This window comes from Pan paniscus, chromosome 11, assembly GCF_029289425.2.
Source record: "Pan paniscus chromosome 11, NHGRI_mPanPan1-v2.0_pri, whole genome shotgun sequence".
Taxonomy (NCBI): Eukaryota; Metazoa; Chordata; class Mammalia; order Primates; family Hominidae; genus Pan; species Pan paniscus.
Window position 1 is genome coordinate 34,656,633 of NC_073260.2, and position 24,544 is coordinate 34,681,176.

The window sequence follows — 24,544 nt, forward strand, 5'->3', positions numbered from 1 at the left end:
TTTTTAAGTCCCCTAATTGCCCTTTTTTACAGTCAGTGACAGTTTGGATTTACCCATGTTATTTATCAATGTCCTTATTTTCTATGAAAAGTGATTTCCATTCCATTCGTTTTATTAAGGGACAGTTTCTTTCTTTTGAGAGTTTTCTGGGTGTTAAAAAAAATCATTTTTTTCCAAAAATGTCTTTATATTGCCTTCTCTCTTGGAAGATAGTTTTATACACAATTCTAGTTTTCATTGCTTTTGCTTAAACAATCTAAGATAGTATTCCATCGATTTTTGCCTTCTGTTTTAATTGATGGCATTTTTTACTCTATGAAAAGCATTTTAGAAAATAAACACTGCTATATGATATTAAAATATAATAAGATTATTCATTATGAAGAGCAGACTATGCTTCATTTATTAAAAACTGTAATAAATAGTCTGTGTAGGAAGCGTTATGACATTCTTAGACCAACTTCCATATTTCCTTTTAGATACTCATTTTACCATTATATTTTGCTTATTTATAAATATGCTTATATACTTATATATTAATTTTAAAAAGTGATATACTTTATTGTAAACATTTAAAAGTATTTAAAAATATTTATTGAAAACCACTTTTTATAAGTTCTAGATTTTGAAATTTAAGTGTGCCTGCCAAATAAGACTGCAAAATCTAGACTGAATGACAGACATAAAAGAACAAAAAGGAAGGTATCTTCTGTAGTATCTGTATACAGAAGTTTATTCTGACAATTATCATTTTTCTTTTCATATTATAAAAATAAAAAGGAGGCTGGGCATGGTGGCTCACGCCTGTAATCCCTGCACTTTGGGAGGCCGAGATGGGCGGATCACCTGAGGTCGGGAGTTCCAGACCAGCCTGCCAACAGTGGAGAAACCCCATCCCTACTAAAAATACAAAATTAGCCCGGCGTTGTGGCGGATGCCTGTAATCCCAGCTACTCAGGAGGCTAAGGCAGGAGAATCACTTGAACCTGGGAGGCTGAGGTTGCTGTGCGCTGAGATTGTGCCATCGCACTCCATCCTGGGAAACGAGTGAAACTCTGTCTCCAAAATAAATAAATAAGAATAAAGTAAATTCTGTCTTTCATAATTCAGTATCTTAGAGAAGAGATTTAAAGCAAATACTAATGTCATAATATACACACATATTGAAACATAATGCACTTTTGCATACACTATATATGTCTGCTCAATCATTCTTAGGACTTTTAATAATTTCACTGTTATGGTAAGATAACTAGTTTCAAAATGTGGTAAAATTTTCCAGCCTAACTCAAAGCTAAGAAATATAGAGTTTGTCTTGTGCCTTTTATATAAAATTGTTTTACTTCTCTTTTTCCACTGTTTTTTTAAGTTAGCTTCTTTTCCAGAATTTCAGTTTACCATATAAGAAAGTTAAAGACTTTAAACACAGAGATATCTAAATCTGCATGTTTTTCTCAAGACATATTTTCCTTCTGAACCAAGATAAATATGATTCATAGTCTTTGCCATTTAATTGTCTTGATTAATTGTTTTCAATAATTTCTCTTGTTTGTTACTCAGTGACTGAATTATGCATTTTTGCTATTTAAAAAATGCTTTGCAATTTAAAGCTTTTGATCAGAAGTGTAAAACTTATTCTCAGTAGTCCTTTCATCACTAATACTAGAGGTGCTCACTATATTGAGTAAAGTCTCACTTCCCATTTTAAAATAATCTTACACATTATGACATGCATATTAACATTTGTATTCTGTAACTACCTGAATCATTATTATAATACAAATACTGTTTACTTACATTGTCCTTAACCAGTATTGCCTCACATGTTAAATCATTTTGTGTCCCACATCTGGTGTGAGAATATGAGTAGCATAGGAAACAGTTCAGCCAATTTAGAGATTACTTGAATTGAACTTCAGCTTTTTAATTTTTATTAAGGTTCTGGATTAGAAAAGGCCCTGGGAAATGTGAATGATTGTGTAATTGTGTATAAATTCATTTTTAATTTTTAATTTTTGTTAGTACACTGTAGGTTTATATATTAATGGGGTCATAAGATGTTTTGATACAGACATGCAATGTATAATAACCACATCATGGAAGATGGGGTATTGATCCCCTCATTTAGCCTTTGTTATTATATATCAATCTTGTAGCAATGTTATAAGATTTATAAGAGATTATCATGTGGATATATAGAAATGGCATTACCAAAAAATTCATTGTTTTCATTGCATTGAAAAGGTGAAATTGCAGAATAAATGTTGTAGGAGAAAATACATTTCTTTTTGCTAAGGTTTGTGCAATCTGATATGCCTGAGGAATCAGTAATCCCCTCAGATAGCCAAGAATATATGAAGGAATATCACAAACAGCACATTATGCCAAAAATTGCTGTTTTCTTTTTTTCTTACTACATTACAACCTGATTCTAGTCAATCTTCTGATGTATTTCATTTCTCCTTTCCTTCTCCTCCCTTTTACCCATCTCCCAGGAATAGCAATGGAAACCCTGAAAAGCATTCAGTATAGGAAATTAAGTTTCACAGGGACCATTAAAATTTATTTTTGATTTCTCTCTTGTAAGAGTTGTAAATAACCTATTAAAAAGTTTTGCCCTTTTAAACTAGAACTTTTTCCTAAGTCTGTTTAAGATAATTTATAATACAATTTTCCATCCAATTTCTACCCTTGCCTCATACACTCATACAACATTCATTCAAGAGCTGTATTCTTGACAGGTTTTATACAGTTTTTTCAACACTGTATTATGAAAAATTTCAAACATAAAGCAAAACTGAAAGAATTTTACATTGAACATCATATAGCAACCAACTAGATTTTACCACTAACATTTTACTAGATTTGTTTATTTCCTTCCTTCCTTCTCCTTCTCCTTCTTTTCTTCTTCTTCCCCTTCCCCTTCCCCTTCCGTTTCGCTCTTGTCGCCCAGGCTGGAGTGCAATGGGGCGATCTCAGCTCACTGTAACTTGCACCTCCTGAGTTCAAGCGATTCTCCTGCCTCAGCCTCCCAAGTAGCTAGGATTGATTACAGGCGTGCACCACCATGCCCAGCTAATTTTGTGTTTTTAGTAGAGATGGAGTTTCACCATGTTGGCCAGGCTGGTCTCTAACTCCTGACCTCAGGTGATCCGCCCGCCTCAGCCTCCCAAAGTGCTCGGATTACAGGTGTGAGCCACCGCGCCCAGCCTCATATCTATGTTTCTATTCATCTCTCTATCCTCCCATTAAATCCATGTCATTTGTGGATGCTTTTAAAGTACATTGCAGATATCGTACACTTTTCTCTAAGTACTTTAGCATGTGTATCATTAACTAGAGTTTAATATTTGTTTATGGTTTTTTCTTTTAATTTAAAATTTATATACATTAAATTCATAATCCTAATTATTCAGTTTTGACAAACACATCCCTTTGTCACTCAACTTGCTACTGTGATATAGAACGTTAACATGACCTCAGAAAAGTTCCCTCATTCCCCATTCCCGTTGATACCTGCTGTAACTCTTCCTCCACATGGGCAGCCACTGTTCTAATTTTTAAAGCACCATTAATTCGTTTTTGCCTGTTTTATAACTTCAGTATACACTCTTCTAAAAACACTTTGGCTGCTGTGCAGAGAAGGAATTGTAGGAAGATGAAAGAGGAGTCAGAGATGTGATTTGGGAAGCCATTGCAGTAGCCTACGTGAGATGAGGATGGCTTGGATCAGGGCGGTAGCAGTGGAAGGGGTCAGACTTAGAGTAAATTTTGAATATAGAGCTGATAGAATTCACTAGGGGGCTGGATGTGAGTGTATGTTGATGCCACTACCTGAGATGGGGAACACTTGAAGAGAAGTAGTTTGGGGATAAGAAAATCAAGGTTTCTATTTTGGACATGTTATATTTCTTAGTTTTTGGTTTTTTTTTTTTTGAGACGGAGTCTCGCTCTGTCGCCCAGGCCGGAGTGCCATGGCGCGATCTCGGCTCACCGCAAGCTCCGCCACCAGGGTTCACGCCATTCTCCTGCCTCAGCCTCCCGAGTAGCTGGGACTACAGGCGCCCGCCACCACGCCCGGCTAATTTTTTGTATTTTTAGTAGAGACCGGGTTTCACCATGTTAGCCAGGATGGTCTCGATCTCCTGACCTCCTGATCCGCCCTCCTCGGCCTCTCGAAGTGCTGGGATTACAGGCGTGAGCCACCGTGCCTGGCCTGGACATGTTATATTTCAAATGCCTAGAGTGTATCTCAGAGCTAGAGATACTTATACAGGAGTCACTGTTTTATAAGTTAATATTTTATTTTGGTCATTGTCAAATTATAAGCATAATAAAGTAGTTCACAGATTATATCTATTTATAACTAGGTTAGATGGACTTTGCTGATCTGTTACAGTCAAACCTCTGATGCCCAGAATAAACAAAACCATATATGCAACAAAGGAAATATTATTTTAAGCAGGATTATTGCTAGCTATATGTATTATATACAACACAGTCACATTGCTCATATTCTATGAAAAGAAAATTAATAAACAAATAGACTTTATACAATAAAGCAAAATGCAATGATCCAAAGAATCTATTCATTGAAGCCCACTGTTAACATTTGTGGTATTACAAGGACAGATAACTCACAGCCTGTGTCTGATGACCTTTGAATAAAATAACAGACATATTGTATATATAATTGAAGAGAATAAAAAACACATAATAAAAACATAATAAACACTTCAAAGCCTAAGTAGATTGTATAAGAATTTAACTTAGAGGAAGACAAGGTAGAGTCTTGCTAGGATGATTTTAGAAGGCTTTAAAGTCAGAGGAGACTTTTTTTGAGGAGAACCTTGAATTTTCATAGTAGGTTAAAGGGATGGCAATTTTAGGTGGAGAGAATGGTATTTGCAAAAATGCAGATGCAGCAGTCATAAGGATTATTCAGGCAATGGCAAATAAAATGGTTTAACTTCAGCATAAGAAAGACAATCACCCATTCACTCATTCAACACATATTTACAATAAATGCTTATTTTGTTCTGGGTACCAAGGACTGTTAAGTACATACTACTTTCATATCTTTCCCTCAGGGAATCCCTTCAGTCTGTTAGGCAAGATAGATATATATGGAGAAAGGTAAGGGGAATGTATATTTTTTGTTGCATGACATTTAGTTAAGCACCAAAGAAGGCATTTTGCATTTTTTTCCCCCTTATTCAATTCCCATAAGACCCCTTAAGCTAGGGACTAAATGCCACATTCTACGTCAAGGGAAATGGAGTCTCTGATAGGTTAAAATTTATTATCCTAGTAAACTACAGTGTTAGAGTTTGTACCCATTTCTTCCGTTTAAAAAACTATGCCACACTGAATAAATACAATATAACAAAACGTTTAATAAAGTCACATTATAAAATGTTATTTTTGCTTAGTCTTGCTTTGGCTGTGTGGGCTCTTTTTAGTTCTATGTGAATTTTAGAATTGTTTTTTATAACTGAAGAATGATGGTGGTATTTTGATGGAGATTGCATTGAATTTGTACATTGCTTTTGGCAGTATGGTCATTTTCACAATACTGATTTTATCCATCCATGAACATGGGATCTTGTTTCCATTTGTTTGTGTCATCTATGATTTCTTTCAGCAGTGTTTTGTAGTTTTCCTTGTAGAGGTCTTTCAACTCCTTTGTTAGGTATATTCCTAAGTATTTTATTTTTTTTGCAGCTATTGTAAAAGTGGTTGAGTTCTTGATTTGATTCTCTGCTTGGTTGCTGTTGGTGTACAGAAGAGCTACTGATTTGTGTACATTAATCTTGTATCCAGAAATTTTGCTGAATTCTTTTTATCAGTTCTAGGAGCTTTCTAGAGGAGTCCTTAGGGTTTTCAAGGTAAACAGTCATATCGTAAGCAAACAAGTGACAGTTTGACTTCCTCTTTGCCGATTTGGATGCCCTTTATTTCTTTCTCTTGTCTGATTGCTCTGGTTGGGACTTCCAGTACTATATTGAAGAGGAGTGGTGAGAGTGGGCATCCTTGTTTTGTTCCAGTTCTCAGAGGGAATGCTTTCAACTTTTCCGCATTCAGTATCACGTTGGCTGTGGGTTTGTCATAGGTAGCTTTTATTACATTGAGGTGTAACCCTTGTATGCTGATTTTGCTGAGAGTTTTAATCATAAAAGGATGCTGGATTTTGTCAAATGTTTTTTCTGCATCTATTGAGGTGATCATGTGATTTTTGTTTTTAATTTTGTTTATGTTGTGTATCACACTTATTGACTTGAGTGTTAAACCATTCCTGCATCCCTGGTATGAATCCCACTTGATCATGGTGGATTATCTTTTTGATATGTTGTTGGATTTGGTTAGCTAGTATTTTGTTAAGGATTTTAGCATCTATGTTCCTCAAGGATATTGATCTGTAGTTTTCTTTTTTGGTTATGTCCTTTCCTGGTTTTGGTATTAGGGTGATACTGGCTTCATAGAATGAATTAGGGAGGGTTCCTTCTTTCTCTATCTTGTGGAATAGTGTCAAAAGGATTGGTACTAATTCTTGTTTGAATGTCTGGTAGAATTCTGCTGTGAATCCGTCTGGTCCTGGACTTTTTTTTGTTGGTAATTTTTAAATTACCATTTCAATCTTGCTGCTTGTTATTGGTCTGTTCAGGGTATCTAATTCTTCCTGATTTAAGCTAGGAGGGTTGTATTTTTTCAGGAATTTATCCATTTCTTGTAGATTTTCTAGTTTATGTGAGTAAAGGTGTTCGTAGTAGGCTTGAATGATCTTTTGTATTTCAATGGTGTCAGTTGTAATATCTCCTGTTTCGTTTCTCAGTGAGGTTATTTGGATTTTCTCTCTTCTTTTCTTGGGTAATCTTACCAATGGTTCATCAATTTTATTTATCTTTTCAAAGAACCAGCTTTTTGTTTCATTTATCTTTTGTATTTTGTTTTGTTTTGTTTCGATTTCATTTAGTTCTGCTCTGATCTTGGTTATTTCCTTTCTTCTGCTGGGTTTGGTTTTTGGTTTGTTCTAGTTTCTCTAGTTGCTCGAGGTGTGACCTTAGATTGTTTGTGCTCTTTCATACTTTCTGATGTAGGGGTTTAGGGCTATGAACTTTCCTCTTTGCACTGCCTTTGCTGTATCCCAGACGTTTTTATTTTATAGGTTGTGTCATTATTGTCATCAGTTGGAAGAATTTTTAAATTTCCATTTTGATTTTGTTTTTGACTCAGTGCTCATTCAGGAGCAGGCTATTTAATTTCCATGTATTTGCATGGTTTTGAAAGTTCCTTTTGGAGTTGATTTTCAGTTTTATTCCACTGTGGTCCAAGAGAGTGCTTGATATAATTTCAATTTTCTTAAATTTATTGAGGCTCGTTTTGTGGCCCATGATATGGTCTATTTTGGAGAAAGTTCCATGTGTTGTTGAATAGAATGTGTATTCTGAGCTTGTGGATGAAATGTTATACTGTATTATATATTAGATATACTATATAATATAATTATATTATATACTATATTTTATATAGTATATATAATATACTATATAATTATATTATAATATATAATATAGTATATATAATATATTATATAATTATATTATAATATATATTATATAGTTATATATATTATTATATATTATATATTATATAATTATATTATATATATTATATTATATATAATATATTATATATATTATATATAATATATTATATAATTATATTATATATTATATATTATATATATAATATATTATATAATTATATTATATATTATATATTATATAATTATATTATATATTATATATTATATTATATAATATATTATATATAGTATATAATATATAATATATATAACATAATATATTATATATTATATATAATATATAGTATATAATATATAATATATATAATATATATAATTATATAATATATTATATTATATATAATATATAATATGTTATATATTATATATTATATACTATATAATGTATTATATAGTATATAATATATATTATATATAATATTATATATAATATTATATAATATAATATTATATATAATATTATATATATAACATATTATATATTATATAATATATATAATATTATATAATATATAATATTATATATAACATTATATATATAATATTATATAATATATAATATTATATATAACATTATATATATAATATATAATATAATATATAATATATAATATATATAATATTATATATAACATAATATATATATTATATAATATATAATATATAATATATATAATATTATATATTATATTTATTATGTATTATAATATTTATTATATATAATATATTATATAATATATATAACATATATTATATAATATATTATATATTATATATAATATATTATATAATATATATAACATATATTATATAATATATTATATATTATATATAATATATTATATAATATATATAACATATATTATATAATATATTATATATTATATATAATATATTATATAATATATATAACATATATTATATAATATATTATATATTATATATAATATATTATATTATATATATAACATATATTATATAATATATTATATATTATATATAATATATTATATTATATATAACATATATTATATAATATATTATATATTATATATAATTAAATTATAAATTTATATAATATTAATATATAGTAATATTAATATTTATATATACTATAGTATATATTTTATATATACTGTATGTATGTATAAATATTCTGTATACATCTGTTAAGTCCATTTGTTCCAAGGTATAGTTTAAATCCATTATTTGTTGATTTTCTGTCCTGATGACCTGTCCAGTGCTGTCAGTGGAGTATTGAAGTTCCCCCACTATTGTTGTGTTGCTGTCTATCTCATTTCTTAGGTCTATTAGTAATTGTTTTATAAATTTGGGATCTCCAGTGTTAGGTGCATATATATTTAGGATTGTCATATTTTCCTTTTGGACAAGGCCTTTTACCATTATGTACTGTTCCTCTTTGTCTCTTTTAACCACTGTTGTTTTAAAGTTTTGTTTTGTCTGAAGTAGCTCCCCTGCTCACTTTTGGTGTCCATTTGCATGAAATGCCTTTTTCCACCCCTTTAAGTTTATGTGAGTCCTTATGTGTTAGGTGAGTCTCCTGAAGGCAGCGGATAGTTGGTTGGTGAGTTCTTATCCATTCTGCAGTTTTGTGTCTTTTAAGTGAAGCATTTAGACCATTTACATTCAATGTTAGTATTGAAATGTGAGGTACCATTCCTTTCATCGTGCTATTTGTTGCCTGTGTACTTTGGCTTTGTTTTTTGTTTTTGCCTTTTTTTTTTGAGATGGAGTCTCGCTCTGTTGCCCAGGCTGTAGTGTAGTGGCACAATCTTGGCTCACTGCAATCTCTGCCTCCTGGGTTCACGCCATTCTCCTGCCTCAGCCTCCTGAGTAGCTGGGATTACAGGCGCCTGCCACCATGCCCGGCTAATTTTTTGTATTTTTGGTAGAGACGGGGTTTCACCGTGTTAGCCAGGATGGTCTTGATCTCCTGACCTTGTGATCCGCCCGCCTCAGCCTCCCAAAGTGCTGGGATTACAGGCATGAGCCACTGCGCCCCGCCTTTGTTTTTGCTTTTTAACTTGTATTTTCGTTTTATAGGTCCTGTGTGATTTATGCTTTAAAGAGGTTCTGTTTTGATGTATTTCCGGAATTTGTTTCAAGATTTAGAGCTCCTTTTAGCAGTTCTCGTAGCGGTGGTTTGGTAGTGGTGAATTCTCTAAGCATTTGTTTATCTGAAAATGGCTGTATCTTTCTTTCATGTATGATGCTTAGTTTTGGTGGATACAAAATTCTTGTCTGATAATTGTTTTATTTGAAGAGGCTGAAGACAGGTTCCCAATCTCTTCTAGTTTAAAAGATTTCTCCTGAGAAATCTGCTGTTAATCTGATAGATTTTCCCTTACGGGTTACTTGGTGCTTCTGTCTCACAGCTCTTAAGATTCTGTCCTTCGTCTTAACTTTGGATAACCTGATGACAATGTGCCTAGGTGAAGATCTCTTTGCAATGAATTTCCCAGGTGTTCTTTGTGCTTCTTGTATTTGGATGTCTAGGTCTCTTGCAGGGCTGGGGAAGTTTTCCTTGATTATTCCCCCAAATATGTTTTCCAGGCTTTTGGAATTCTCTTCTTCCTCAGGTACACCGATTATTCTTAGGTTTGGTTGTTTAACATAAACCCAGACTTCTTGGAGGCTTTGTTTATATTTTCGTATTCTTTTTTGTCTTTGTTGGATTGGGTTAATTTGAAGACCTTGTCTTTGAGGTCTAAATTTCTTTCCTCTACTTGTTCAGTTATATTGCTGAGACTTTCCAGAGCATTTTGCATGTCTAAAAGTGTGTCCAGAGTTTCCTAAATTTTTTATTTCTTTTAAGCTATCTATTTCCATGAATATTTATCTCTTCACTTTTTGTACCTTTTTTTTTGGATTTCCTTGCATTGGGCTTCGCCTTTCTCTGGTCCCTTCCTGAGTAGCTTCATAACTAACCTCCTGAATTCTTTTTCTGGTAAAGCAGGAATTTATTCTTGGTTTGGATCCATTGCTGGTGAATTAGTGTGATTTTTTGGGGGTGTTGAAGAAGCTTGTTTTGTCATATTACCAGGGCTGGTTTTCTGGTTCCTTCCCATTTGGGTAGGCTCTGTCAGAGAGAAGGTCTCGGGCTGAAGGCTGTTTTTCACATTCTTTTGTCCTACGGAGTGTTCCCTTGATGTAGTACTCTCCCCCTTTTTCAATGGATGTGGCTTCCTGTGAGCCGAACTGCATTGATTGTTGTCTCTCTTCTGGGTCTAGCCACCCCGCAAGTCTACCCAGCTCAGGGCTGGTACTGGGGGTTGTCCTCACAGAGTCCTGTGATGTGAACTGTCTATGGGTCTCTCAGCCGTGGATACCAGCGCCTGTTCTGGTGAAGGGGCAGAGGGTGCAATGGACTCCATGAGAGTCCTTAGCTTTGGTGGTTTAATGCTCTATTTTTGTGCTGGTTGGCCTCCTGCCAGGAGGTGGCATTTTCCAGAAAGCATCAGCTGTACTAGTGTGGAGAGGGACGGTTGGTGGGCGGGGCCCTAGAACTCCTGAGATTATATGCTCTTTGTCTTCCACTACCAGGGTGGATAGGGAAGGACCATCAGGTGGGTGCAGGGCGAGGCGTATTTGAGCTCAGACTCTCCTTGGGTGGGTCTTGCTGCAGCTGCTGTGGGGGCTGGGGGTGATTTCCAGGTCACTGGAGTTGGGTACCTAGGAGGATTATGGCTGCCTCTGCTGAGTCATACAGGTTGTCAGGAAAGTGGGTAAGGCTGGCAGTCACAGGTGTCACCCAGCTCCCACTCAAACTGAAGGGCTAGTCTCACTCCCACCTTGCCCCAGCCACCCTCAACAGCCCCGAGTCTGTGTCCAGGCAGAGGGTGAGACAGGCTTGAAAGCTTGTCCGAGGCTATCTGCGTCCCAGCTGCAAGAGAAAAGGGCTTTAGTCCTTCCTCCGCCTGTGAAGTCTGCACACCTGATTTGCGCCCTCTGCGTTCTGACCAGGAGGCTTCTCGCCCCATTCAAATTGTTACAAAGGTCAGTTATAGAATTCCTTGTCCCTGTGGAATTTTACCCCTGCTTCTCTGTCTACTCTCCTGGTGGATCCCTGTGGTGCCAGGCAGGAATGGGCTGCTTGGGGACCCAGTGAACTCCTAGGGCCTTTCTGCTGCTTCCTCTACCTCTGTATTTTGCTCGGCTCTCTGAGGTCAGCTCCAGGTAAATTCAGAAACTTCTCCTGCAAACAAACCTTCAGCTTCTCCAGTGGGGATGTGTGTTTGGGAGAGGAGGGTCTCCCTTTCCCATTTCTGCAGTTGGGGCACTCACAGTATTTGGGGTGTCTCCTGGGTCCTGCAGGAGCAGTCTGCTTCCTTCAGAGGGTCTGTGGGCCCTCTCAGGATTGCTGGTTTGTTCTTGCAGTTGATCTGGAGCTAAAATTCACAATGTAAGCTTCTGCACGCTGCTCTGTCTGGAGCTGCAATCTAGTCTTGCCTCCCGTCTGCCATGATGCCCCTCATGTTAAAATTAGCTTTTCATATAAAGATAATTTATTGACTCATGAACTAAAAAGAATGTGAAAATGACTTTAGACACAGCTGAATCGAGGAGTTAACAGCATCAGACACCCTCTCTCTCCTTCTGAACTCCCCTTTGCATCTCAGTTAGGCTCTCTGCTCATACTGCCAAAGATTGGCTCCAGGCTCACAATTCTCCAGTTAAGCAACCCTAGTGGAAAGAGTGCCTTTTTTCCCCCCCTACTGGGACAGCATTCTTGGGTTGAGTTTGATTAGCCTGACTTGGCTCAATTGCTACCCTGAATGAGCCACTGTAGCGAGATGAATTTGCTTTTTTATTTGCTAGGCTTTTGTTTAGCATCTACCACTATATCCAGAAGGTTGAGTTAGTCCCATGCAGACCACATGGACTCAGAGGAATAGACTGTTGTTATATATATATAAAAAAAAGATATTTTACCAGAAGAGGTGATGCTGTACAACAAAGCAACAGATGTTCTATTCAAAATGACGGATAAAGGAGACCGAGAAGACAGAAGAAAGATAAAGGAAGTAGATGAAGAAGGGAAGAGGAGGAAGGTCAAGAAAGAGGAGGACATGGAGAAGAGGGAGAGAAAAGTGAGTAAGAAAGAGAAAGAGATAAAGAGTAGAGAAGAGTGAGATTTATCTTGATGAAAAACCTTATCCCTATATGGGATCAGTGAGCATAGATACCTACAGCTTGAAACTCTGCACACAAGACATTATTCAGAAGGTGTACATGAGCATTCTGTGATGAGAAGAATGGGAATCCCAAAGTTGTCTTTACAAACATACACACTCTCTTGATACCAGATTCTGTGACTTTATCTGTGAATACAAAACACCTGATCTGATCCCTTGTTGAGAACATCACATGCCTCAAGACCTTTCATATTTTCCATAGATGCACGTGTCTGCTGAGGATTTTCTTCACAGCTTCTTTTATCTCCTTATTCCTCAGGCTGTAGATGATGGGGTTCAACATTGGGGTGATCACTTCATAAGACAATCCAATGATTTCATCAGATGCTGTTGTGAACTTTGATTTGGGCTTCATGTGCATGAAAAGGGCTGAACCGTAGAATAAGATGACCACAGTCAAGTGCGCTGAACAGGTAGAAAAGGCTTTCTTTCTTCCCTCAGCACAATTAATTCTCAAGATGGAAGAGAGAATAAACATATAGGAGATAAAAATTAAGAGGAATCACCAATAAAACAATACTTGACACTGTCATTATAAACACATTTATGGAGATATCTGAGCATATGACTTTAAGAAGAGCCAGGATCTCACAGGTAAGATGATAAATGATATTCTTCCCACAGAAAGGCAACAGCATTGTCAGGACTGTCTGCACTAAGGAGTTCAGAGAGCCTATGATCCAGGACCATGCAGCCATTTGCACATACAGCACTCTGTTCATGATGATGGAGTACCTCAGTGGGTTGCAGATGGCCACATAGCAGTCATAGGCCATCACAGCCAGGAGGATACACTCAATGGAGCCCAAGCCAAGGGACACAACCATCTGCAGAGCACAGCCAATGAAGGAGATGGATTTTCTCTCAGACACAAATATAATAAGCATTGGAGGAATGGATGATGATGTGTAACAGATGCCCAAGAACGAGAGGTTTCCAAGAAAGAAATACATGGGGGTATGGAGGCGAGAATCCAAGATAGTGATGATAATGAGGAGGCTATTTCCCAGGAGGATTATCATGTACATGATGAGGCAGAGCAGGAACAGAAAAAGCTGGAGCTCTGGATATTGGGAAAGCCCCACCAGAAAGAATTCAGTCACGGCAGAATGATTTGTTGTCTCCATGTGTTCATGTCATCTGCAGAGTTTAGAAAAGAACATGAGACAGGAAAATTTGAATTTTTGATGTAGAGTTATCAAATAACTTTCATGTTCATCATTTTGTTTTATTCTTAGAACAGGCTCTGGAATCAGCAAGAGCAGGGCTATTAATTTTGCTAATGATAAAAAAGGCACTGAGATCAATATTTAATTTTTTTATTTTTTGAGATGGATTCTCGCTCTGTCACCCAGGCTGGAGTGCAGTGGCACAATCTTGACTCACTGCAACCTCTGCCTCCCATGTTCAAGTGATTGTCCTGCCTCAGCCTCCTGAGTAGCTGGGACTACTGACGCACACCACCACGCCCAGCTAATTTTTTGTATTTTTAGTAGAGACAGGTTTCACCACATTGGCCAGAATAGTCTCCATCTCTTGACCTCATGATCCGCCTGCCTTGGTTTCTCAAAGTGCTGGGATTACAGGCGGCAGCCACTGCACCCGGCCCAATACTTTTTAGTATCACACAGTAGCAGAGGCTATGCTGGGAAGTGCCAGTCCTCTAATTACATAATATTTAGAGACAAACTGCTTTCAAAGGTGGGTGCTTAAGAATCTCTATTGATGAATATTTTGAAATAAAGCTTTATTTTTATAAAGATGTATCTAATTTAAAGTATCATGGAGATTTGGAACCATGCCAGTTATCCTCACTATGACTTTCAAGTTACTTAACATTTTTTAGTCTAAGCTAGCTAAGCTACCAGTTTCAGCTAGGAAAATGGCAGGAAAGCTGTAACTCTTTGGTAGTTTATTGTGAGATTTAACTTAGATAACACCTATTAGGTGGCAGGTATAGTAGGTGGTTCCAACATGTCATCTAAAATTATATATTAAGAGATTATGATTGAATCAAAATAGCAGTAAGTATATATATGTTCATAGATATTATAAATCATAACTTTTAAGTCTACTTGGCTGGGTCAGAAGGAAAAAACTTTTTTTTTTTAAATTTTAGGGCAAGGGAATTGAAATTTGGGAGGATAATTGATGGAACATGAACAATTTTCTGATCCAAAGGGGACATCTAACCAGTTAAGAGTCTGGGAATCATTGGTGTTTAGTTCCCAGGAACTAAGGATCTTGGACTGCTATTACATACAGCTTTCTTTAGGGCCTAGAATTCACCCTTTAATATTAGTCACCAAGTATTACCTTTCTTCTTAACTTTTGTAATTTTCCAATTGGTCTAAATTCTCTATTCCTTTTTCTCTACCTTTTAGATGCATATTTTATGCTTTTGCAGGCAAGTTTATATCATTTACAAGTACTTATTAATATATACTTTTCTTTCGATTTTTGTATTTAATGCTTTGGACCCATCTCCAAATCTTCCATACTGTTTTAAATTTTGGCCAGGAAGCTTCCATGTGTGACAGAATTGACAATGGCTAATTTTTATTGAGCACTTTTTTTGTAAGCACATTTCAGTGCTGTAAGCTCATTGAATGTATTAATCAATCTTCAGTGCAACTCACTGACATAGATACCATATTTAACTCCCATTTTACGGAGACGAAACAAAGAAAAGTTTAAGTAACTTTTACAAGGTCACAGAGATAATATATCCCAAAGCCAAAATCCAATATTCAGTTGCCTGGCTCCAGAGTCAACCCTTTTACCCACTAGACCACACTACTTCTCAGAGATTCCTACACTGATTCTAAGCAAGAGACAATTACAGAAATATTTCTTGCTGTGTTAAACTTACATAGCAAGCATCACTTGCTTGTTTTATTTCTGATTACACATGATATGCTAGTAAACTCTGAAAGGTGGATCACAGCCTTTTATTTCTTGTAGCCTTTGGAATGTGTGTGTGTGTGTGTGTGTGTTTTTGTTTTTTTTGAGATGGAGTCTCGCTCTGTCATCCAGGCTGGAGTGCAGTGGCGTGATCTCGGCTCACTGCAAGCTCCGTCTCCCGGGTTCACGCCATTGTCCTGCCTCAGCCTCCCAAGTAGCTGGGATTACAGGTGCCTGCCACCACGCCCAGCTAATTTTTTTGTATTTTGGGTAGAGACGAGGTTTCACCGTGTTAGCCAGGATGGTCTCGATCTCCTGACCTTGTGATCCGCCCACCTCGGCCTCCCAAAGTGCTGGGATTACAGGCATGAGCCACCGCGCCTGGCTGGAATGTGGTCTTTTTGGTTGTCTACATGTAGCAGGCAATTTCACAATTATGAGAATTAGCATAATCAAGAACAATGATATGAGAATTCTTTTTTTTTTAAATTATACTTTAAGTTTTAGGGTACATGAGCACAATGTGCAGGTCTGTTACGTACATATACATGTGCTGTGTTGGTGTACTGCACCCATTAACTCATCATTTAACATTAGGTATATCTCCTAATGCTATCCCTTCCCCTCCCCCCACCCCACAACAGGCCCTGGTGTGTGATGTTCCCCTTCCTGTGACCATGTGTTCTGATTGTTCAGTTCCCACCTATGAGTGAGAATATGCAGTGTTTGGTTTTTTGTCCTTGTGATAGTTTGCTGAGAATGATGGTTTCCAGCTTCATCCATGTCCCTACAAAGGACATGAACTCATCATTTTTTATGGCTGCATAGTATTCCATGGTGTATATGTGCCACATTTTCTTAATCCAGTCTATCATTGTTGGACATTTGGGTTGGTTCCAAGTCTTTGCTATTGTGAATAGTGCCGCAATAAATATGTGTACATGTGTCTTTATAGTAGCATGATTTATAATCCTTTGGGTATATACCCAGTAATGGGATGGCTGGGTCAAATGATATTCCTAGTTCTAGATCCCTGAGGAATCGCCACACTGACTTCCACAATGGTTGAACTAGTTTACAGTCCCACCAACAGTGTAAAAGTGTTCCTATTTCTCCACATCCTCTCCAGCACCTGTTGTTTCCTGACTTTTTAATGATTGCCATTCTAACTGGTGTGAGATGGTATCTCATTGTGGTTTTGATTTGCATTTCTCTGATGGCCAGTGATGATGAGCATTTTTTCATGTGTCTTTTGGCTGCATAAATGTCTTCTTTTGAAAAGTGTCTGTTCATATCCTTTGCCCACTTTTTGATGGGGTTGTTTGTTTTTTTCTTGTAAATTTGTTTGAGTTCTTTGTAGATTCTGGATATTAGCCCTTTGTCAGATGAGTAGGTTGCAAAAATTTTCTCCCATTCTATAGGTTGCCTGTTCACTCTGATGGTAGTTTCTTTTGCTGTGCAGAAGCTCTTTAGTTTTAGTAGATCCCATTTGTCAATTTTGGCTTTTGTTGCCATTGCTTTTGGTGTTTTAGACATGAAGTCCTTGCCCGTGCCTGTGTCCTGAATGGTAATGCCTAGGTTTTCTTCTATGGTTTTTATGGTTTTAGGTCTAACATTTAAGTCTTTAATTCATCTTGAATTAGTTTTTGTATAAGGCGTAAGGAAGGGATCCAGTTTCAGCTTTCTACATATGGCTAGCCAGTTTTCCCAGCACCATTTATTAAGTAGGGAATCCTTTCCCCATTGCTTGTTTTTCTCAGGTTTGTCAAAGATCAGATAGTTGTAGGTATGTGGCATTATTTCTGAGGGCTCTGTTCTGTTCCATTGGTCTATATCTCTGTTTTGGTACCAGTACCATGCGGTTTTGGTTACTGTAGCCTTGTAGTATAGTTTGAAGTCAGGTAGCGTGATGCCTCCAGCTTTGTTCTTTTGGCTTAGGATTGACTTGGTGATGTGGGCTCTTTTTTGGTTCCATATGAACTTTAAAGTAGTTTTTTCCAATTCTGTGAAGAAAGTCATTGGTAGCTTGATGGGGATGGCATTGAATCTATAAATTACCTTGGGCAGTATGGCCATTTTCACGATATTGATTCTTCCTACCCATGAGCATGGAATGTTCTTCCATTTCTTTGTATCCTCTTTTATTTCATTGAGCTGTGGTCTATAGTTCTCCTTGAAGAGGTCCTTCACATCCCTTGTAAGTTGGATTCCTAGGTATTTTATTCTCTTTGAAGCAATTGTGAATGGGAGTTCACTCATGATTTGGCTCTCTGTTTGTCTGTTATTGGTGTATAAGAATGCTTGTGATTTTTGTACATTGATTTTGTATCCTGAGACTTTGCTGAAGTTGCTTATCAGCTTAAGGAGATTTTGGGCTGAGACAATGGGGTTTTCTAAATATACAATCATGTCATCTGCAAACAGGAACAACTTGACTTCCTCTTTTCCTAATTGAATACCCTTTATTTCTTTCTCCTGCCTGATTGCCCTGGCTAGAACTTCCAACACTATGTTGAATAGGAGTGGTGAGAGAGGGCATCCCTCTCTTGTGCCAGTTTTCAAAGGGAATGCTTCCAGTTTTTGCCCATTCAGTATGATATTGGCTGTGTGTTTGTCATAGATAGCTCTTATTATTTTGAGATACGTCCCATCAATACCTAATTTATTGAGAGTTTTTAGCATGAAGGGCTGTTGAATTTTGTCAAAGGCCTTTTCTGCATCTATTGAGATAATCATGTGGTTTTTGTCATTGGTTCTGTTTATATGCTGGATTACATTTATTGATTTGCATATGTTGAACTAGCCTTGCATCCCAGGGATGAAGCCCACTTGATCATGGTGGATAAGCTTTTTGATGTGCTGCTGGATTCGGTTTGCCAGTATTTTATTGAGGATTTTTGCATCGATGTTCATCAGGGATATTGATCTAAAATTCTCTTTTTTGGTTGTGTCTCTGTGAGGCTTTGGTATCAGGATGATGCTGGCCTCATAAAATGAGTTAGGGAGGATTCCCTCTTTTTCTATTGACTGGAATAGTTTCAGAAGGAATGGTACCAGCTCCTCCTTGTACCTCTGGTAGAATTCAGCTGTGAATCCCTCTGGTCCTGGACGTTTTTTTGGTTGATAAGCTATTAATTATTGCCTCAATTTCAGAGCCTGTTATTGGTCTATTCAGGGATTCAACTTCTTCCTGGTTTAGTCTTGGGAGGGTTTATGTGTCAAGGAATTTATCCATTTCTTTTAGATTTTCTAGTTTATTTGCATAGAGGTGTTTATAGTATTCTCTGATGGTAGTTTGTATTTCTGTGGGATCGGTGGTGATATCCCCTTTATCATTTTTTATTGCGTCTATTTGATTCTTGTCTCTTTTCTTCTTTATTAGTCTTGCTGGCCATCTATCAATTTTGTTGATATTTTCAAAAAACCACTGAATTCATTGATTTTTTGAAGGGTTTTTTGTGTCTCTATCTCCTTCAGTTCTACTCTGATCTTAGTTATTTCTTGTCTTCTGCTAGCTTTTGAATGTGTTTGCTTTTGCTTCTCTAGTTCTTTTAATTGTGATGTTAGGGTGTTAATTTTCTATCTTTCCTGCTTTCTCTTGTGGGCATTTAGTGCTATAAATTTCCCTCTACACAGTGCTTTGAATGTGTCCCAGAGATTCTGGTATGTTGTGTCTTTGTTCTCATTGGTTTCAAAGAACATCTTTATTTCTGCCTTCATTTCGTTATGTACCCAGTAGTCATTCAGGAGCAGGTTGTTCAGTTTCCATGTAGTTGAGCGGTTTTGAGTGAGTTTCTTAATCCTGAGTTCTAGGTTGATTGCACTGTGGTCTGAGAGACCATTTGTTATAATTTCTGTTCTTTTACATTTGCTGAGGAGTGCTTTGCTTCCAATTATGTGGTCAATTTTGGAATAGGTGTGATGTGGTGCTGAAAAGAACGTATATTCTGTTGATTTGGGGTGGAGAGTTCTGTAGATGTCTGTTAGGTCCACTTGGTGCAGAGCTGAGTTCAATTCCTGGATATCCTTGTTAACTTTCTGTCTCGTTGATCTGTCTAATGTTGACAGTGGGGTGTTAAAGTCTCCCATAATTATTGTGTGGGAATCTAAATCTCTTTGTAGGTCTCTAAGGACTTGCTTTATGAATCTGGGTGCTCCTGTATTGGGTGCATATATATTTAGGATAGTTAGCTCTTCTTGTTTAATTGTTCCCTTTACCATTATGTAATGGCCTTCTTTGTGTCTTTTGATCTTTGTTGGTTTAAAGTCTGTTTTATCAGAGACTAGAATTGCAACCCCTGCCTTTTTTTGTTTTCCATTTGCTTGCTAGATCTTCCTCCATCCCTTTATTTTGAGCCTATGTGTGTCTCTGCACCTGAGATGGGTTTCCTGAATACAGCACACTGATGGGTCTTGACTCTTTATCCATTTTGCCAGTCTGTCTTCTTACTATCACATTTGCTTCTACCAGCCACACACCTGGAATCCTCTAGCCTTTGTTTTTACTCTGCAAATCAATATGCATTTCAGGATCTTTAATTGTCCTAATATGTGCTTTTTCTACCTTTTTCATCCCAACTCATGTTTTGCTAGTTCTGCCTACTTACAACTTTAGCCCCATGTCATTAAAAACTCAGCCATTCTGCAGTTGTTTCATATTTGTTCTGTTAGGTGCCCAAGAAAAGTATTGACTTACTATATAAAGGATACTTTATGTAGTATGTGTGTAACTTTGTTAGACTATCTCTGTCATAGCTAGAGTTCCCTCGGCGTTGGTGGTAAATGAAAATGTTTCTTGCTGATCATATCCTTGCCCCAAACCACACATTTTCTCTGGCCTTTCTGTATCCAAAGAGCTTGAAGACATGGATGAGGGGCTTATTTCTTGTCTGGTCATAGACAGCAGCATTCCTATCTTCCTATAAGGGAAAATACAGGAAAATTATTTCCTTTTCATTCCTTTTCCATATCATTTCTGTTCCTCTTAGAGAATATCATCTGAACAGTGATTTTAGTAAAGTTGAAAAAAGATGATGGTACCACTATCTTAGTATATTAGAAAATATTTCCTTCTTCCACACATCCTTTCCTTTTTCTAGTCACATTGGCACATGGACTTATTTCCACAAAGAAATCAGTTAAGGCAGCAGTTTCAATTTGTTGGAAAATAGTTGTTATGAAGGGAGAGAAGGAGAAAAGAAGAAGGAGAAGGAAAAGGGGTCATTTTTACTTTTAAAGAAAGTGTGCTAGACTTAATACTTCTAGAGTGAGGTTGTTGAGGAGAAAGGGGTGAAGAAGAAATGACTGTCATTTTCTCTGTTCAAAAAGGGTCCCAGGTAAGGGAGCATATTTTTCCAGAATTAAGGGTGAATAAGAGAAGACAAAAAATAACTTCACAAAAAAACCATTAACCTATCACAAAAACCTATCTCAACTCCCTCAGTTCCCTTTTTTTTTTCCCCACTTCAGCCATTACTTCTCCCATGATAATGTTAAGGAAGGCGTTATTGAGTGGGTTTGCTTCTCAATAATATTCACCAGCTTCCCCACAAAAGACACATAAGCAGAGAAATACAGTCTTAGGAAAAACAGTATGTCTGCTATGCAACACAACTTCAAGAAAAGCCCTCTAGCCCATCATCCGACCACACTGTCATCCCTAGGCCCCTCTAATGTAGAAATTCCAAAGTTCCTACTGACACCCCTGATGCTCTGCAATGAGCATGCTGAGTTTCTTTTTCCGTCCCCCAAATAGTGCCTTTTTTCTCCATTCATTTGTACATGCTGTTTTCTTAAGCTGGAAGGACTTCTCTCAATTTAGATATTTTCTAGGAAAACTTTTTCACCTCTTTGAGTAGGATGCCCCTACGATGTGCTTTTAGCCCCCACAGCAACCTCCACTTACTCGTTTATTGAACACATACTATGCCATATATACTGTGTAATACCTGATAGGGATCCCACTGTGAGTACTACACTCCCAAAATGGACACTGGGTAAAGAATGCTTTTGATAATTATTTTATACTTATAAGAAACAAATAATTTATGTGCTATGTAACTTATTCTCATGTAAAAAAAGTTAATAGTACAGTTTGCAAATTATTTTATCAACCTAAGATAGCCTTTTACTGAAAACTCTCAATAAAACTACGATCAATCCAACTTATGAAACACATGTACAGAAATACAGAGTACATCCAAACTGTATAGTAAAATAATGTCATTTGTTTTTATTAATACATGGAATTCCAAGTTAGAAATCTATCAATATATGAAGCAAATAGGTAAGAAAAGTAAAATGCATTGTTACCTAACTAGATGCCAAAAAGCATTTGATAGAATACAACATTCACTCTTAGTAAAATGTCTCAGTAATCTAAGCTTAGGAGGATAATTCATTAAGATAATGAAGATTATTTCTCTTTAACAGTTGGTCAGTATAATTACAAATGGTGAGAAACTGGAGACATTTTCCTAAAAGTCATTCAAAAATGCATTATTATATAACATCTTCCCCTGAATGATCCAACAATAGAAAAAATATCATTGCATGTACTATCATATTTCAAGTTCAATCATGCTTTAACAGCTATAAGTTTTTCTTCTAGAATGCTGACTTTCTGGCATGTGATGGGCATGGTATACGTGTGAGACTATTTAATCTGTCAGAGACTACCACCATTGCAAATTGTAGCCTTGGAGAAGAATAAGGACAAGGGACAATGCACATATATAATATTACAAAAAAGAAGTTTCTAATAATATAAATGATTGCAATTTTGTACTTATGTGTCTGAAGAAATGACACCAAAATGTTAACTGTGGTTTTCTCTGGAATGTGAGACTTAGGGCACTAATAATTTATCTTCTCCATATTTTCCGAACAATTTTAAATTAACCTATATTTTATTACTATATGTATCAGAAATAGTATTTTCACATTTTTCTTGGAAGGTAATTGTGGCAAGAATGTGTAGAATGGACAGTTTTCTCTAAAAACCAAGTAGGGAATAAAACAGACAATGGACAGGAAATTGGAGTGGGGCTTTATGTTCTATCATATTACATAGATTAATTCAATGCCATTTAGTGTTCTTATGTCCACCAATCGATCTAACACTTATATCCACCATCATCAGACATACTGATACAGCCTCAGTTATTGCAAAAAGATTCTAGAACCCACCATTTAGAATGTGATCAAGCTTAGCAGTGCTGATAGGAAGCACTGTAGAGCATCCGGCAGTATCACACAAGAAAAAAAAAAGATAGAGGCGATGCCTGGTGGGTGGGAGGGAGCCTAGGGAAACATCAGGGGCTTCTGTTACCTCTGCTTTTTTCTTTGTTATAAAAATGTAGAATTTCAGTTTGTTGATTCTCCAGGTTTTATTCTTCTCTCCCCAAAGGCTCCATCATAAATCGGTTCTCAGTATTGGGCATCACCTATGGGAAGAAAGCAAACTTCATTTGAGAACTGTGGATTGTGAAGCATTCACCCTTCTTCTCCCATGTTTACTAGTAGGAGAGAGTAGTTGTAAAACATGAGCACTCACCCAGTTTGCCTGATTTTAACCCAAGGAACCTTTTGAAGCAGGATATGTTACACCCAGCAGGAAAGGTTTCTTCAGGAGGGAATTTCAGCACTAAATATTACATCTGTATCCTGCTTCATCCATATTTTTCCTACCGTTTATAAACACCTTTGCTCTTCACAATATGAGAAGAACAAGGAGATCCCCAATGCTTGTCCAAATAAATGACTCTCTAGGAGCCCTGAAAGGAGTTGATAATAAGCAATACTGGGTGAGTTAAAATTAAGTCTTCTTTTCCTTTCTTTACACAGCCTTAAGATTATTCTGTGTTTTTTCACTAACATTGCTAGGAATACAAACAAAGCTTTAAGTTCTTCTGTCGTAGGAGTCTCTATCTGAGTGGTGGGGATGCCTCTGGGATTTATTAACACATCAGGATATTATGTTCTAATCATTTCTAGGGCTGCACCACGGAAGCCCACTGTGATCCATTTCTCTTACGCCTTTGTTCTTCCTGCTAGTAAGGCATCTTTATGGAGAAGTACTATGTTTTAATGGAAAGTGCAGTCTTCTTGGAAGTGACAATGATGTACAATGAGGTAACGGTATGTACTTTGTAGGGTTGTTGTGAGGATTAACATAACATACCCGAAAGGTCTTGGCACAAAGGGAGTACAAATACGTAATGTTAGTTTAATCCAAACTCCTAAGGCTGCTATTCTTTGATTTTTCATGGTGAGAAAAACTAATTTAAAGTGATCTGCATAAGTATCCAAGTATTTTCTTCATCCAGTAATACCTTATTTCCCTTGATTTTTTTTCACTGTTATATTCCAAACTTTTCAAATAAAATAATCATTCCTAATTCCTAGTTCACATATTCCATCTCCTTTCTGAAAATAAACTCTGCTCTAATTGTTCTCATTTAGGCATCAGTGTAGAAATCCTCAAATTTGCCATGTACAATAAATAACATGGCTTATTGCAACTTCAGTCTTCAAAACAACAAAGCCATTGTAGACATAAGCACAGATATTTCTCTTCAGCATTCTTTTTCTCTAGTGTGTCACTAACTTTTTCTGTCTATATACAGAAGTCACTGTGGCTGTTCGTCTTCAGATTTGTTTGAGTCATAGCGACTTTCTCTCTGTACTACAGTCTTGCTGTAGAAACCATAGGCAACTATCCCTCAGTTCCAGATGACTGTTAGTAGCGGTGAGGGGGCAGACTGAAAATAAAGCTTTCATCCCCAGTAGAAATTCATGTCATAAGTATGAATCAATA

At 36.4% G+C, this 24,544-nt stretch overlaps 1 protein-coding gene and 1 pseudogene across 2 annotated transcripts in view; one reads left to right on the forward strand and one right to left on the reverse strand.

Moving 5' to 3' along the window:
* The window catches only part of LOC100973589 (olfactory receptor 13C9), a 133,575-nt gene that overhangs the window by 12,522 nt on the left and 96,509 nt on the right, over window positions 1–24,544 (forward strand). The window lies entirely within an intron of this gene.
* On the reverse strand, window positions 8,846–14,853 carry LOC100977401 (olfactory receptor 13D1-like; annotated as a pseudogene).